We start from the raw sequence: 17,845 nt of genomic DNA on the forward strand, positions 1-17,845 counted from the left end.
GAGTCTGGGAGCGCTGACCGAGAAATATGGGTTGCCCCAAGGGAATGCATTCAGGTATATGCAACTGAGGGCTTTTGCGAGGCAACAGGTGAGGGATTTTCCGCAGCTCCCGACACAAGAGGTGCAGGACAGAGTGATCTCAAAGACATGGGTGGGGGATGGTAAGGTGTCAGATATATATAGGGAAATGAGGGACGAAGGAGAGACTATGGTAGATGAACTAAAAGGGAAATGGGAAGAAGAGCTGGGGGAGGAGATCGAGGAGGGGCTGTGGGCGGATGCCCTAAGTAGGGTAAACTCGTCGTCCTCGTGTGCCAGGCTAAGCCTGATTCAGTTTAAGGTATTACACAGGGCGCATATGACTGGAGCGCGGCTCAGTAAATTTTTTGGGGTGGAGGATAGGTGTGCGAGGTGCTCGAGAAGCCCAACGAATCATACCCATATGTTTTGGTCATGCCCGGCAGTACGGGGGTTTTGGATGGGGGTGACAAAGGTGCTTTCAAAAGTAGTGGGGGTCCGGGTCGAACCAAGCTGGGGGTTGGCTATATTTGGGGTAGCACAAGAGCCGGGAGTGCAGGAGGCGAGAGAGGCCGATGTTTTGGCCTTTGCGTCCCTAGTAGCCCGGCGCAGGATATTGCTAATGTGGAAGGAAGCCAAGCCCCCGGGGGTGGAGACCTGGATAAATGACATGGCGGGGTTTATAAAGCTAGAGCGGATTAAGTTCGTCCTAAGGGGGTCGGCTCAAGGGTTCACCAGGCGGTGGCAACCGTTCGTCGAATACCTTGCGGATAGATAGATGGAAGGGGAAAAAGGCAGCAGCAGCAGCCCAGGATTTGGGGGGGTGGGGGGGGGGGTGGGGGCGGGGGGGGGGGGGGTGTAACTTGTGACAAGGCAGTTGCCAATTAGGGCTAGTTTTCATTTTTGTTATTTAATATTTATTCATTTTTTGCTTATATAAAATAGGTCATTGTTATTTGTGCTGTTATAATATTGTGTAAAGGATGCACAATGTACTGTGTTGGTTGACCAAAAATTTTCAATAAAATATTTATTAAAAAAAAAAAGAAAGCAAATGCAATGTTGTCATTCATCTCAAGAGGCTTGGAATATAAAAGCAGGGATGTACTTCTGAAACTTTATAAAGCATTAGTTAGGCCCCATTTAGAATACTGTGAGCAATTTTGGGCCCCACACTCAGGAAGGACATACTGGCACTGGAGCGGGTCCAGTGGAGATTCACACGGATGATCCCAGGAATGGTAGGCCTAACATACGATGAACATCTGAGGATCCTGGGATTATATTCATTGGAGTTTAGGAGGTTGAGGGGAGATCTAATAGAAACTTACAAGATGATGAATGGCTTAGATAGGGTGGATGTAGGGAAGTTGTTCCCATTAGCAGGGGAGACTAGGACCCGGGGGCACAGCCTTAGAATAAAAGGGAGTCACTTTAGAACAGAGATGAGGAGAAATTTCTTCAGCCAGAGAGTGGTGGGTCTGTGGAATTCATTGCCACAGAGGGCGGTGGAGGCCGGGACGTTGAGTGTCTTTAAGACAGAAGTTGATAAATTCTTGATTTCTCGAGGAATTAAGGGCTATGGAGAGAGAGCGGGTAAATGGAGTTGAAATCAGCCATGATTGAATGGTGGAGTGGACTCGATGGGCCGAATGGCCTTACTTCCGCTCCTATGTCTTGTGGTCTTATGTAAATGCTAGCATTCCTTTTTAATTATTTTCTGCACTTGTTCGTGGCATTTTAAGGATCTGTGCACCTTCGATATCCACTGTACTTAACCTCTTTCCATTTAGAAAGTGCTCTGTTCTATTCTTTTTTGGTTCAAAACAGATAACCTCACACTTGATTACATTGAATTCCATCTGCCACAAATTTGCCTATTCACCGAGTCTGGCAATATCTCCGTGCAATTTTATGCCATCATCTAGGCTGTCTACAATGCCACCTAACATCGTATCAACAGCAACAGTGCGAAGAGGCCTTTCGCCCATCAAGTCTGCACGAGTCAGAATACAGGAGGGAGATTGAGAACCTTGTGGAGTGGTGCAGCGACAACAATCTATCCCTCAATGCCAGCAAAACTAAAGAACTGGTCATTGACTTCAGGAAGCAAAGTACAGTACATACCCCTGTCAGCATCAACGGGGCCAAGGTGGAGATGGTTCGCAGTTTCAACTTCCTAGGGGTGCACATCTCCAAAAATCTGTCCTGGTCCACCCATGTCGACGCTACCACCAAAAAAGCACAACAGCGCCTATACTTCCTCACGAAGGAAATTCGGCATGTCCACATTAACTCTTACCAACTTTTACAGATGCACCATAGAAAGCATCCTATCCGGCTGCATCACAGCCTGGGAAAGAAACTTTTTGGTTCAAGATTGCAAGAAACTTCAGAGAGTCATGAACACCGCCCAGTCCATCACACGAATCTGCCTCCCATCCATTGACTCTATCTACACCTCCCACTGCCTGGGGAAAGCGGGCAGCACAATCAAAGATCCCTCCCACCCGGCTTACTCACTCTTCCAACTTCTTCCATCGGGCAGGAGATACAAAAGTCTGAGAACACGCATGGACAGACTCAAAAACAGCTTCTTCCCCACTGTCACCAGACTCCTAAATGACCCTCTTATGGACTGACCTGATTAACACTACACCCCTGTATGCTTCATCCGATGCCGGTGTTTATGTAGTTACATTGTGTACCTTGTGTTGCCCTATTATGTGTTTGCTTTTATTTCCTTTTCTTTTCATGCACTTAATGATCTGTTGAGCTGCTCGCAGAAAACTACTTTTCACTGTACCTCGGTACACGTGACGGTAAACAAAATCCAAATCCAATCCAACACTGACACACGAAAAACACCTGACCTACCTACCTAACCCCATTTGCCAGCAGTTGATCCATAGCCTTGAATGTTATGACGTGCCAGTCTTCATCCAGGTACTTTTTAAAGGATGTGAGGCAACCCGCCTCTACCACCCTCCCAGGCAGTGCATTCCAGATCGTCACCACCCTCTGGATGAAAAGGTTTTTCCTCAAACTCCCCCTAAACCCCCTGCCCCTCACCATGAACTTGTGTCCACTTGTGACTGACCCTTCAACTGAGGGGAACAGCTGCTCCCTACCCACCCTGTCCATGGCCCTCATAATCTTGTACACCTCGATCAGGTCGCCTTTCAGTCTTCTCTGCTCCAATGAAAATAACCCACTCCTATCCAACCTCGCTTCATAATTTAAATGTTCCATCCCAGGCAACATCCTGGTGAATCTCTTCACCCCCTCCAGTGCAATCACATCCTTACTATAATGTGGCGACCAGAACTGCACACAGTACTCTAGCTAATAATAATGATAATCTTTATTAGTGTCACAAGTAGGCTTACACTAACACACTGTAATGAAGTTACTGTGAAAATCTCCTCGTCGCCACAGTCCGGCGCCTGTTCGAGTACACAGAGGGAGAATTCAGAATGTCCAGTAATTGGACATTCTGAATTCAAGATGCCGTTCCCCATTTAGAAAATAGTTTGCCTTGATTATTCCTTCCAAAGTGCATAACCTCACACTTTTCCATATTCTATTACATCTGCCACTTCTTTGCCCACTCTCCTAACCTGTCCAAGTCCTTCTGCAGCCTCTCCGTTTCCTCAACACTTACCTGTCCCTCTACACATCTTTCTATCATCTGCAAGCTTAGCAACAATGCCCTCTGTTCCTTCTTCCAGACCGTTAATGTATTGTATAGTTGTGGTCCAGCACTGACCCCTGTGGAACACCAATAGTCACCAGGCTGCCATCCTGAAATAGACCCCTTTATCCCCACTCTCCGCCTGTCAACTAATTCTCTTAATCATTCAAGTACCTTGCCCCTAATACCATGGGTTCTTATCTTTATTTAGCAGCCTGTTGTACAAAACCTTGTCAAAGGCCTTCTGGAAACACAAATGGATCATATCCACTGGCTCTCCTTTGTCTAACTTCCTTTTTACCTCCTCAAAGAATTCTAACAGATTTGTCAGGCATGACCTCCCCTTGATGAAGCCGTGTTGACTCCGTCCTATTTTACCATGCACTTCCAAGAACTCCGGAATCTCATCCTCAACAATGGACTCAAGGTTCAACAACCAAAGTCAGACTAACCGGTCAAACATTTCCCATTTTCTACCTCTTGCCTTTCTTAAACTGGGGTGTTACATTAGTCACTTCCCTGTCCCCCGGGAGCCCCTTGACTCCAGTGATCCCCGAAGGATCACCACCAATGGCTCCACAACCTCCGCAGTTATCTCCTTCGGAACCCTGGAGTGTAGTCCACTCGGACTGGGTGATTTATCCACCTTCAGACCTTTCAGCTTCCCCAGCACCTTCTCCTTAGTGATGGCCACGACACTCACCTCTGCCCCCGACTTTCTTTCCTCTAGTCCCAGTTTTCTCTTTCCCTCCCCTCTGTTGGATCGCCCTCATTGCCCCTGGATTTGGAGCATCTTGTGAAGGCACTGCTGGAAGTACTGCTCCAGTGCCTTGGAGGTGCCTGCTCTAGGTTTTCCAACTTTCTGAAGCCTTTAGAGGGTAGAAAGAGTGAGGGATAGCCAACAGCTCATGGAAAGCAATGGCATGCACGGTTTCACCAGCGCTGCCAATATATTTGATAACCTAAGCAGTCAATGGCCCACCCCACTGAGAGCAAAATGTGGAGGGGAACTCATCAAGGACAGAGAGTCAGTCAGTGCTCACTGGAGGGAACATTCTGAAGATCCCCTCGACCGAGACTCTGTCTTTGGGTTTAACATCCTTAAATCCATTCCTCAGTATCGTGGCCGGTTCAGTCCCCGTGGTACCCCGATCTGGAGCGGAGTGAAAAAGCCATTCAACAGCTGAAAAACAACACGGCCTCTGGAGCAGAATGAATTCCTGCTGAAATTCTGAAGCATGGCGGGGTTACACTCCTGGCATAGCTACACAATCTCATATTCCTCACCTGGGAAGATGGATAGATGGATGCATGTCGGGGGATCTCAAAGACACTGTGACTATATTCAAGAAGAGAGACCAGTCTGATTGTGGTAACTGCACAGGCGACTCCCTGCTGTCTGCCACAGAGAAGATCACTGCCAGGATCCTCCTCAACGATCTCCTCTTCGTGGCCAAAGAGCTCCTTCCAGAGTCACAGTTAGGTTATCTCCCTTCATGAGGCACCAAAGACATGATCTACACTACTTGACAAACCGAAGGAAAATACAAGGAACAGCACCAATCGCAGTTCTTTGTCTTTTCTGACCTCACAAAAACGTTTTACACCGTCAAAGTGATGTTTTATTCAGTTTGTTCTTCAAATTTGGCTGTCTTCCGAAATTGGCCACCATCCTCCGCCTGCACAATGATGACACACAATCCATGATCCTCATCAATGGAAATACCCCAGACACTATCTCAGTGAAGACTGGGATCAGATAAGGCTGTGTCACTGCACCAACCCTCTTCCCCGTCACGGTAGCACAGTTGTTAGCACTGTTGCTTCACAGCACCAGGGACCTGGGTTTGATTCCCACTTGGGTCACTGTGCAGAGTTTGCACGTTCTCCCCGTGTCTGTGTGGGTCTCCCACAAGTCCTGAAAGACGTGAGGTGAATTATAAGTTGAACTGGACATTCTGAATTTTCCCTCAATTTACCCGAACAGGTGTCAGAGTGTTGCACTAGGGGATTTTCACAGTACTTCATTGCAGTGTTAATATAAGCCTACTTGTGGCAATAATAAAGATTGTTATTATTTTTCTGTATAAACTCCAACCCTGTTGTAAGAAATTAAATTCTGAATAAAAATCAAGTCAAATCAGTTTGTGTTAATCATAGTTAATCGCTGCAGTGTTAATGTAAGCCTACTTGTGACACAAATAAAGATCATCTCACCTCCAGCAAATTACCCACGGGTGTGGAGATAATCGACAGGACAGGAAACCGACACCACCTTCAAAGCAAAACCAGAATCAGTTCAACCTCAGACATTAAGCTCCAGTTTGCAGATGTCTGATCTGTTTGTTAAATCCATCCATCTCCCTTGATTCTATAACCATTAATACTCTTGTCTCACAAACTTCAATCAATCTCAGTTTTTATGGTTTCTATTGACAGAAACTGAATAGAATTCCAGATTTCACTATATTTTCTTTAAAATTATTTCTGACAGTTGTTCACAATTTACAGAGACGATTTGGAGTTGGGGACCAAGTGCAATGTGGCAAAGTTTGCAGACGACACTAAGATGAGTGGTAAAGCAAAAAGTGCAGAGGATACCGGAAGTCTGCAGAAGGATTTGGATAGGTTAGGTGAATGGGCTAGGGTCTGGCAGATGGAATTCAATGTTGCCAAGTGTGAGGCTATCCATTTTGGGAGGAATAACAGCAAAATGGATTATTATTTAAACGGTAAGATGTTAAAACATGCTGCTGTGCAGAGGGACCTGGGTGTGCTGGTGCACGAGTCGCAAAAAGTTGGTGTGCAGGTGCAACAGGTGATTAAGAAGGCTAATCGAGTTTTGTCTTTCATTGCTAGAGGGATGGAGTTCAAGACTAGGGAGGTTATGCTGCAATTGTATAGGGCGTTGGTGAGGCCGCATCTGGAGTATTGTGTTCAGTTTTGGTCTCCTTACCTGAGAAAGGACATATTGGCACTGGAGGGTGTGCAGAGGAGATTCACTAGGTTGATCCCAGAGTTGAGGGGATTAGATTATGACGAGAGGTTGAGTAGACTGGGACTGTACTCATTGGAGTTTAGAAGGATGCGGGGGGATCCTATTGAAACATATAAAATTATGAAGGGAATAGATAGGATAGATGCGGGCAGGTTGTTTCCACTGGTCAGGGAAAGCAGAACTAGGGGGCATAGCCTCAAAATAAGGGGAGGTAGATTTAGGACAGAGTGTAGGAGGAACATCTTCACCCAAAGGGTTATGAATCTCTGGAATTCCTTGCCCAGTGAAGCAGGCTCCTTCTTTAAACGTTTTTAAGAAAAAGATAGATACCTTTCTAAAGAATAAAGGGATTCGGGGATATGGTGTACGGCCGGAGAGTGGAGCTGAGTCCACAAAGATCAGCCATGATCTCATTGAATGCGGAGCTGGCTCGAGGGGCCAGATGGCCTACTCCTGTACCTAGTTCTTATGACATTGCTCCTGAACAGCCCAGTCTCAGTTAAACAAATAAATATCACTGATTTGGGCATTTAAATGGTGTGGTAGTATGCATTAGGGGTCATGTGGGACTGTGAAGCCGTGATGTCATTGGCTGACAGATCCCGGGTCCTGGTTGGCTGTTGACCTCTAGCTCCGCCCCGAAGGCGGAGTATAAGAACCAGGAGTTCTCCCCCGCAGGCCAGTCTGTTACTGAACTGCGGGGAACAAGTCACGCTTAATAAAGCCTCATCGACTTCACCTCTATTCGTCTCTCGGGAGTCTTTATGCGCGACAATTTATTAAGCGTGCTTAAAGGACTATGGAGCTCAGGATCATCCCAGAATGCCTGAGGATCAGCCCCCACGCAGTGAACTCAGCAGCAGTTTTTAAACACTGGCAGACTTGTTTCGAAGCATACCTCCGAACGGCCCCCGGCCGGGTCACAGAAGACCAGAAACTACAGGTCCTGCACTCGAGGGTAAGCCCGGAAATGTTCCCTCTCATCGAAGACGCAGAGGTTTTCCAGACGGCGTTCGCAGCACTAAGGAGCATCTATGTTCGCCCAGTGAACCAGATCTACGCACGCTACCAACTCGCAATGAGACAGCAAAGTCCCAGAGAATCGCTGGACGAATTCTACACCGCACTGCTAATTTTGGGACGGGCCTGCAGCTGCCCGCCGGTAAACGCGATTGAACACACGGACATGTTGATGCGCAATGCTTTTGTGGCAGGTATGAACTCTCCCCAAATCCGCCAAAGACTTTTGGAAAAAGAGTCGCTGGGACTCTCAGAGGCACGGGCCCTTGCAGCCTCCCTGGGTGTAGCCGCGCGAAACGCCCGCGCGTACGGCCCCGACCGTGCGGCAGCCCCTTGGGCTCCGTGGACCCCCGACGCGACAACACCCCCCCCCCCCCACCCCACAGGCTTGCGCGGTTCAGACTCCAAGTCGTCCCGGGGGGCCCGCTGCTATTTCTGCGGCCAGGCGAAACACCCCCGGCAGCGCTGCCCGGCCCGCACAGCGATTTGCAAGAGCTGCGGGAAAAAGGGCCATTTCGCGGCTGTGTGCCGGTCCCGGGAGGTCGCCGCTGTCCCAGGAGAAGGAGCAGTCCTGCGCGTTTCCAACGCTCCCCAACCCCCCCAGCGCCCTATGTACGACCCGCAGGCGCAGCAATTTTGGGTCCCGGCCACCGCTGTCCCCGGAGAACAAGGAGTCCTGCGCGTTTCAAACGCTCCCCAACCCCCCCAGCGCCCCATGTGCGACCCGCAAGCGCCGCCATTTTGGGTCCCGGCCACCATGAGGGGAGGAGGGGCGCCGCCATCTTGGGACCCCCCAGCCCTGTGCGACGCATGGGGGCGGCCATTTTGTCCCCCCCGCCGCCATCTTGTGACCCCCCAGCCATGTGCGATGCATGGGGGTGGCCATTTTGTTCACCCCCACCGCCATCTTGGACGGCAACAACGGACCCCAGCATCGACGCCTCAACGGGGTTCGAGGAAGACGCTGAAGCACTACGACCACGTCTGGCCTCAATGACGCTGGACCAAGCACGGCCCCGGACGCTCCAGACGACGACAACAACGGTGCTGATCAACGGGCAAGAGACACCATGCCTGGTCGACTCCGGGAGCACAGAAAGCTTCATCCACCCCGACACGGTAAGACGCTGTTTTTTGACCATCCGTCCCAGTGCGCAAAAGATTTCCCTAGCTGCAGGATCCCACTCCGTACAGATCAAAGGCTACTGCATAGTGACCCTAACGGTGCAAGGGAGGGAGTTTAAAAACTACAGGCTCTACGTCCTTCCCCAACTCTGCGCGCCCACATTACTGGGATTAGACTTCCAGTGCAACCTGCAGAGCCTAACTTTCAAATTCAGCGGCCCAATACCCCCACTCACTATCTGCGGCCTCGCAACCCTCAAGGTTGAGCCCCCATCCTTGTTTGCAAACCTCACCCCGGATTGCAAACCCGTCGCCACTAGGAGCAGACGGTACAGCGCCCAGGACCGGACATTCATTCGGTCCGAAGTCCAGCGGCTACTGAAGGAAGGCATAATCCAGGCCAGCAATAGCCCCTGGAGAGCACAGGTGGTAGTAGTAAAGACAGGGGAGAAGCAAAGGATGGTCATAGACTATAGCCAGACCATCAACAGGTACACACAGCCAGATGCGTACCCTCTCCCCCGCATATCTGACTTGGTCAATCGGATTGCCCAATATAAGGTCTTCTCCACCGTGGACCTCAAGTCCGCCTAACATCAGCTCCCCATCCGCCCAAGTGACCGCAAGTACACAGCCTTCGAGGCAGACGGGCGATTATACCACTTCCTGAGGGTCCCATTTGGCGTCACAAACGGGGTCTCGGTCTTCCAACGAGAGATGGACCGAATGGTTGATCAACACGGGTTGCAGGCCACGTTCCCGTATCTCGACAATGTAACCATCTGCGGCCACGATCAGCAGGACCACGACGCCAACCTCCAAAAATTCCTCCAGACCGCTAAAGCCTTGAACCTCACATACAACGAGGACAAGTGCGTTTTTAGCACAAACCGGCTAGCCATTTTGGGATATGTAGTGCGCAATGGGATAATAGGCCCCGACCCCGAACGTATGCGCCCCCTCATGGAATTTCCCCTCCCTCACTGCTCAAAAGCCCTAAAACGCTGCCTGGGGTTCTTTTCATATTACGCCCAGTGGGTCCCCCAGTACGCAGACAAGGCCCGCCCCCTAATACAGACCACGACCTTCCCTCTGTCGACAGAGGCTTGCCAGGCCTTCAGCCGCATCAAAGCGGATATCGCAAAGGCCACGATGCGCGCCATCGACGAGTCCCTCCCCTTCCAGGTCGAGAGCGACGCCTCCGATGTAGCTCTAGCGGCCACCCTTAACCAAGCGGGCAGACCCGTGGCCTTCTTCTCCCGAACCCTCCACGCCTCAGAAATCCGCCACTCATCAGTGGAAAAGGAAGCCCAAGCCATAGTGGAAGCTGTGCGACATTGGAGGCATTACCTGGCCGGCAGGAGATTCACTCTCCTCACTGACCAACGGTCGGTAGCTTTCATGTTCGATAATGCACAGCGGGGCAAAATTAAAAATGACAAGATCTTAAGGTGGAGGATAGAGCTCTCCACCTTCAACTACGAGATCTTGTACCGTCCCGGAAAGCTAAACGAGCCGTCCGATGCCCTATCCCGCGGCACATGTGCCAACACACAAATAGGCCGTCTCCAAGCCCTCCACGAGGACCTCTGCTACCCGGGGGTCACTCGGTTCTACCATTTTATAAAGTCCCGCAACCTCCCCTACTCTGTGGTGGAGGTCCGTACAGTCACCAGGAACTGCCACATCTGCGCAGAGTGCAAACCGCACTTTTTCAGGCCAGATAGAGCGCACCTGATCAAGGCTTCCCGTCCCTTTGAACGCCTCAGTCTGGATTTCAAAGGGCCCCTCCCCTCCACCGACCGCAATGCATACTTCCTGAACGTGGTGGACGAGTACTCCCATTTCCCCTTCGCCATCCCCTGCTCTGACATGACAGCGGCCACAGTCATTAAAGCCCTTAGCACCATATTCACACTGTTCGGTTGCCCCGCATACGTCCATAGCGGCAGGGGGTCCTCCTTCATGAGTGACGAGCTGCGCCAGTTCCTGCTCAGCAAGGGTATAGCCTCGAGCAGGACGACCAGCTACAACCCCCGGGGGAACGGGCAAGTAGAGAGGGAGAACGGCACGGTCTGGAAGACCGTCCTACTGGCCCTACGGTCCAGGGATCTCCCAGTTTCACGGTGGCAGGAGGTCCTCCCGGACGCCCTACACTCCATCCGGTCGCTACTGTGTACCACTACTAACCAAACGCCTCATGAGCGCCTCCTTGTCTTCCCCAGGAAGTCCTCCTCTGGAACGTCGCTGCCGACCTGGCTGGCGGCCCCAGGACCCATCTTGCTCCGGAAACATGTGCGGGCGCACAAGTCGGACCCGTTGGTCGAGAGGGTTCACCTCCTCCACGCGAACCCGCAGTACGCCTGTGTGGAGTACCCCGACGGCCAACAGGACACGGTCTCCCTGCGAGATCTGGCGCCTGCCGGCAACACGCACACCCCCCCGACACCTATCACCCCCTCCCTGCCACCGGCGCACCCCGCGACAGCCCCCTTCCCGGGAGGATCGGTCCTCCTCCCAGGTCCAACCAGAAGTGAAGCTGAAGCAGAAACCGTAAAGCTCCCGGAGGCGACAACACTGGAACAAGCACCACCACCACCAGGGCTGAGGCGATCGACAAGGACGACCAGACCGCCCAACCGACTTGTGGCATCGGTGTAACACTAGAATGTTGTGGACTTTAACGAGAATTTTTTTACCCTTTTCCCTCTTACGAATACTGTAAATAGTTCAAAACAAAAAAATACCCTGTACATACTGTGATGACATGCAAAAGTTTTTCCTCCCAGGACCAGCCTTGTAAACCTCTACCACCATGTGAAGCACCACCCTGCCGGGTTCATTTTTAACAAGGGGTGAATGTGGTAGTATGCATTAGGTGTCATGTGGGACTGTGAAGCCGTGATGTCATTGGCTGACAGATCCCGGGTCCTGGTTGGCTGTTGACCTCTAGCTCCGCCCTGAAGGCGGAGTATAAGAACCAGGAGTTCGCCCCCGCAGGCCAGTCTGTTACTGAACTGCGGGGAACAAGTCACGCTTAATAAAGCCTCATCGACTTCACCTCTATTCGTCTCTCGGGAGTCTTTATGCGCTACAAATGGTGACAATTGTTTTACTGTTAACAGGTTATGTAACAAAATTTCAAAAACATAATAATTTGAGTAAAACTCTGCAGAACCTGGAAATGTGAAGTGAAAACAGAAAGTTGTGGAAATCCTCAGCAGGTTTGGCAGCTTCTGTGAAGAGAGAAAGAGAGTTAATATTTCCAATGCAACCTGATTCTTCTTCAGAACTGAGTGTTTGCAGCATTGTGATTTCATTTAACAAACATACTGAATGTGAACTTTGTGGTTCTTACAGATATCTGGCTGTAAATCTGATTTCAGACCTTCCTCTGAACACTTTTCAACCTCAGCTCCAGCTCATTGTCCTTCACTAAAGACCCGGATAGAGAATCACCGCCACAAAATGGCGGCGGCCGCCGGGTGTTGTCACCGGAGAGAAGTCCCGCCCACTCCCTCTTCCCGTACTAAGATGGCCGCTCAAGCCGTCTGCTCCAAGAACAAAAGACCCGACTTCCATTCCCAAGATGGCGGCGTTTGCCGGTTGCTCTGGGGCCTGTCACCGGGGAGGAAGTCCCGCCCATCCCCTCTTCCCTAACCAAGATGGCTCTCCCAGCGCTCCGCGCCATGGACAAAAGACCCGATTTCCATTGCCAAGATGGTGGTGGTCGCCAGTTGCCCCGCCCTGTCACAGAGGAGGAAGCCCCGCCCACTCCCTCTTCCCATACTAAGATGGCCGCCAAGCGCTCAGCTCAATGAACAAAAGACCCGACTTCCTTTCCCAAGATGGCGGCCGGTTGCAGGGTAAATCCAGACCGTATTACCTTCTTATTATGTGGAGATGCTGGCGTTGGACTGGGGTGAGCACAGTAAGAAGTCTTACAACACCAGGTTAAAGTCCAACAGGTTTGTTTCGATGTCACTAGCTTTCGGAGCGCTGCTCCTTCCTCAGGTGAATGAAGAGGTATGTTCCAGAAACACAATTCACACCTCTTTAACCTGGGGTTACCCTATCTCTGGATCTGTAAAGATTTAATCACCTGCTAATGCTCGCATTCCAAGCATTGTCTGGCATCTTTGAATCTGTCTATATATATGTTTCTGGAAAATACATCTTCATTCACCTGAGGAAGGAGCAGCGCTCCGAAAGCTAGTGACATCGAAACAAACCTGTTGGACTTTAACCTTGTGTTGTAAAACTTCTTCTTCCTATTGGTCGTGACCCGCCGTCAATCACTCCCCAGCCATTGTGAGCATGTTGGAGCAAGCTCAGTCCAGGTATGAAGCTGGATTCAGGCGCGTGAGTGGAGGCCCCAAACTCCCAATAAAGACCCATTGATTTTATTGTCAGTCTGCAGACAGGAGCTGGAGAACGGAACCCAGGCAGAGGAGAGGGAGGGAGGGAGAAAACTGGGAGTGGAGGAAATAGATGGTGAGATGGGTTTGGATTTCAGCCCAGAGAGGAGGGAGAGTGTGTGGGACGGGGATTTACAGCTTTGGGGGAACAAGAGAGGAAAAAATGTTCCAGAGAAACTAGAATTGTCTGTTCAGAATTTCTATCCTGGACTGACAGTGATGACTTTTATTAATGTCTTTTACAGGATATTGGAAGCGGAGGATTGGCTGACAGAAAACTCAAAACCAAACATCAAGATCTGAAAGAGTCACTCAATTCTTTAGAACCTGAATATCTTTGAACGTGGAAGGAGTAATGTTTGTCTGTTCAGTTTGTGGGAAAAGATTTTAAACATCAGTGTTACTGGAAAAGCACAGAGACCCACACAGACAATGAGTGTTCCAGTGAACTGACTGTGGGAAGAGATTTAACCAGTTACCTCGACAGAAAAACCATCACACTATTCACAGTGGGGAGAAACCGTACATGTGTTCTGTGTGTGGACGAGAGTTCAACTTGTCATCCAACCTGGAGCGACACAAAGAGAAACTGTGGGAATGGATTAACTGTATAAAGTTCCACACCAGCTGAAACACCAGCGACTTCATGAGTGTCTGCAGGAATTGGGTTCAGCTGTTTTTGCTGCTGTCAATCACATCCGGACTGAATGTGTGGGTTAATCCTCAGGTGTGTAAGAAACACGCCCCAGTCGCTCTCTTCCATGGTTCAGAGCTCCTAGATACAGACAGAAGGCTCATTTACAACTGTGTTTAGAGGCAACAAGATTAATGATGAATGCTGGAAAGTGTAAGATTTTGACTTCTGGTTGCGGCTATACCTGGGTAGGTTGCACATTCGGCAGCTCCCACCAAGAACGGACTTTTGGGCCCTTTGAGGAGCCCCAGCTGCGCTTGGATGGCGATCCCAGTGTGGGAAGGTGATAGTAAGGTTCCTCCAGCACTGTATGGAGTGGACCAGGAGTGGAGCGATCAAGCAGGTCTTGGAGCAGAGAGGAGAGCGGGTGCGGAAAAGTAAGATGGCGGCGGGTGGAGACCAGGCAGCGTGGGCGCAATGGTCGCGGGAGCAGCAGGAGTTCCTGAAAAGCAGAAATGCTGGCCCAAATGAAGGCATCGATAAAGAAGCTGGTGGAGACCCAGAAGGCCCAAGGGGCGGCGATCCGAGAGGTGCAGCCGAAAGCCTCTGAAAACGAGGACGAGATTCTGGGCCTGGCGGTGAAGGTGGCGAACGAGGCGCTGCACAAGAAGTGGCAGGAAAAGTTTGAGAACCTGTAGAATAGGTCGAGGAGGAAGAATCTCCGGATTCTGGGTCTCCCTGAAGGGGTGGAGGGGTCTAACGTCAGGGCATATGTAGCCACAATGCTGAACATGTTAATGGGCGCGGGAGCCTTCCCGAGGCCCCTGGAGCTGGATGGGGCTCACAGAGTCCTGGCAAGGAGGCCTGAAGCTAATGAGCCACTAGTGGTGAGGTTTCACCGCTTCATGGACAGGGAGTGCGTCCTGAGATGGGTGAAGAAGGAGCGGAGTAGTAGGTGGGAGAATACGGAGATCGTATTTATCAGGATTGGAGTGCAGAGCTGGCCAAAAAGAGGACAGGATTCAACCGGGCCAAGGCGGTTCTCCACCGAAAGGGGGTGAAGTTCAGGCTGTTGCAGCAAGTGCGATTGTGGGTCACTTTTCAAGGCTGACACCATTATTTTGATACGCCGGAGGAGGTATGGACCTTTATACAAAACGAGAAGTTGGACTCGAACTAATGGTTTGCTGTGGGTTTTGGGAAATCTGGGGAGTGGGAAGGGGTGAGAGGATGTGTTTTGTGGGTTTGTGGGCATCGGTACTGTTTTGCAGGGTCCGGTCCCCGTGTGCGAAGGGGGGGGCAGGAGGCCCTGGGCCATTGGGAACTGGGGTGAGATTGCAGGAGAAAGGAGCTGCGCCATAGGGGGTGGGGCCGGCCCAGGTGGAAAACGCTGAGGAAGGGGGGCAGGGCCTATGGGGAGGGGCGGGGCTTGAGGGAGGGGCGGTGCTGGAGGGGTGCTCACATCGGGCTGAAGGGGGGAGGGGAAGGGGGGGTGGGATGGAGATTCCACACGGGGGTCGTTGGCAGAGGCGGGAGTGGCCGGGGTCAGCAGGAGTCAGCTGACTTACGGGAGTGCAATGGGAGGAGAAAGGGGGCTAGACGTTTTTATAGCTGGGGGGGGCGGGGGAACTGGGTTGCTGCTGTACTGACCGAAGGGGAGCTGGAGGTAAAAGGGAGAGTCAGGGCGGGGGTCCACCGCCTGGGGGACTGGAGAGTGTGGGAGGCGCGGGCACGTGGCTGGCCTAGAAAGGGGATGGCGAGTCGGCAGGGGGGGGGGGGGGGGGGGGGGCGAGTAGCCCCCTGATTCAGCTGATAACATGGAATGTGAGGGGCCTGAATGGGCCGGTCAAGTGTTCATGCACTTAAAGGGACTGAAGGCAGACGTGGTTATGCTACAGGAGACGCACTTGAAGGTGGCGGATCAGATCAGGCTGAGAAAGGGGTGGATAGGGCAGGTCGTTCATTCAGGGCTGGATGCGAAGAACCGAGGGGTTGCAATACTGGTGGGGAAGCGGGTGTCGCTCGAGGTGCTGAATATTGTGGCTGATAATGGGGGTCGATACGTGATGGTGAGTGGTAGGTTGCAGGGGACCCGGGTGGTATTGGTGAACGTGTATGCCCCGAATTAGGACGATGCAGGGTTTATGAAGCGCATGTTGAGTTGGATCCCGGATCTGGAAGCGGGGAGCTTGATAATGAGGTGGAGGGGGACTTTAATACGGTACTGGACCCAGCATTGGACCGATCCAGGTCAAGGACGGGTAAGAGGCCGGCTGCAGCCCAGGGAGGAGGGAGAGTGTGTGGGACGGGGATTTACAGCTTTGGGGGAACAAGAGAGGAAAAAATGTTCCAGAGAAACTAGAATTGCCTGTTCAGAATTTCTATCTTAAACTGACAGTGATGACTTTTATTAACGCCTTTTACAGGATATTAGAAGAGGAAGATTGGCCGACAGAAAACTCAAATCAAACATCAAGATCTGACAGTCACTCAATTCTTTAGAACCTGAATATCTTTGAATGTGGAAGGAGTAATGTTTGTCTGTTCAGTTTGTGGGAAAAGATTTTAAACATCAGTGTGACTGGAAAAGCACAGAGACGCACACAGACAGTGAGTGTTTCAGTGAACTGACTGTGGAAAGAGATTTAACCAGTTACATAGACAGAAAACCCATCACACCATTCACAGTGGGGAGAAACCGTACATGTGTTCTGTGTTTCTGGACGAGAGTTCAACTTGTCATTCAACCTGGAGAGACACAAGGACACCGGCACCATGGAGAAACCGTGGAAATGTGGGGACTGTTGGAAGGGATTCAGTTACCCTTCTGAACTGGAAATGCATCGACGCAGTCACACTGGGGAGAGGGCGTTCCCCTGCTCCACCTGTGGGAAGGGATTCACTCAGTCATCCAGCCTGCTGACACACCAGTGTGTTCACACTGATCAGACACCTTTCAAATGTTCAGACTGTGAGAAGAAATTTAAAAGCAAAAAGTATCTGTTGAGACACCAACACATTCACAGTGAGGAGAAGCCATTCACCTGCTCCTTGTGTGGAAAGGGATTCACTGCTACATCTAACCTGCAGAAACACCAGCGAGTTCACACTGATAAAAGTCCTTTTAAATGTCCAGACTGTGGGAAGTGCTTTAAAACTTCCGGGGAAGTGACCTGTTATCAACGTGTTCACACTGACGAGAGACCATTCAGATGCTCTCACTGCGGGACTGGCTTCAGGCGATCATCTGAACTTACTGTACATCAGCGAATTCCCACTGGGGAGAGGCCACTCACCTGCACTGTATGTGGGAAGGGATTCATTCAGTCTTATCACCTCCTGAAACACCAACAAATTCACTCTGATATAAAACCTTTTAAATGTTTTGACTGTGAGCAGAGCTTTCGAAGCAGCAATGGCCTAGTGATGCACCAGCGAGTTCACACTGGATAGAGACCGTTCACCTGCTCTGTGTGTGGGAATGGATTCACTGACTTACAACTTATGCTGAAACACCAGTGACTTCATGAGTGTCTGCAGGAATTGGATTCTGCTGTTTTTGCTGCTGTCAATCAGATCCAGGACTGATTGTGTGGGTTAATCCTGAGGTGTGTAAGAAATGTTCCCCATGTCGCTCTCTTCCATAGAATTTACAATGCAGAAGGAGGCCATTCGGCCCATCGAGTCTGCACTGGCTCTTGGAAAGAACACCCTACCCAAGCCCACACTTCCACCCTATCCCCATAACCCAGTAACCCCACCCAACACTAAGGGCAAATTTTGACACTAAGGGCAACTTAGCATGGCCAATCCACCTAACCTGCACATCTTTGGACTGAGGGAGGAAACCGGAGCACCGGAGGAAACCCACGCACACACGGGGAGGATGTGCAGACTCCGCACAGACAGTGACCCAAGCCGGGAATCGAACCTGGGAC

General features: G+C 50.9%; 1 protein-coding gene across 9 annotated transcripts in view; it reads right to left on the minus strand.

Annotated features, from left to right (window-relative positions):
• LOC140421843 (uncharacterized) overlaps positions 1–12,313 on the minus strand; it is a 56,884-nt gene extending 44,571 nt beyond the window's left edge. For 3 of the 9 annotated variants that reach the window (XR_011947119.1, XR_011947117.1, XM_072506822.1), the window contains exons 1-3: positions 12,214–12,313; positions 12,034–12,091; positions 5,930–5,987 (exon numbers count right to left, since the gene is read on the minus strand). The gene's annotated coding sequence lies outside the window, so the exon portion shown is untranslated. Of the gene's footprint in view, positions 1–4,916; positions 5,235–5,929; positions 5,988–12,033; positions 12,092–12,188 lie in introns of those variants that run through there. The other 6 variants (XR_011947120.1, XM_072506825.1, XR_011947121.1 and 3 more) reach the window with 4 other exon arrangements.
• Positions 12,314–17,845: the final 5,532 nt, after the last annotated feature.

Source organism: Scyliorhinus torazame, chromosome 5, assembly GCF_047496885.1.
Source record: "Scyliorhinus torazame isolate Kashiwa2021f chromosome 5, sScyTor2.1, whole genome shotgun sequence".
NCBI lineage: Eukaryota > Metazoa > Chordata > Chondrichthyes > Carcharhiniformes > Scyliorhinidae > Scyliorhinus > Scyliorhinus torazame.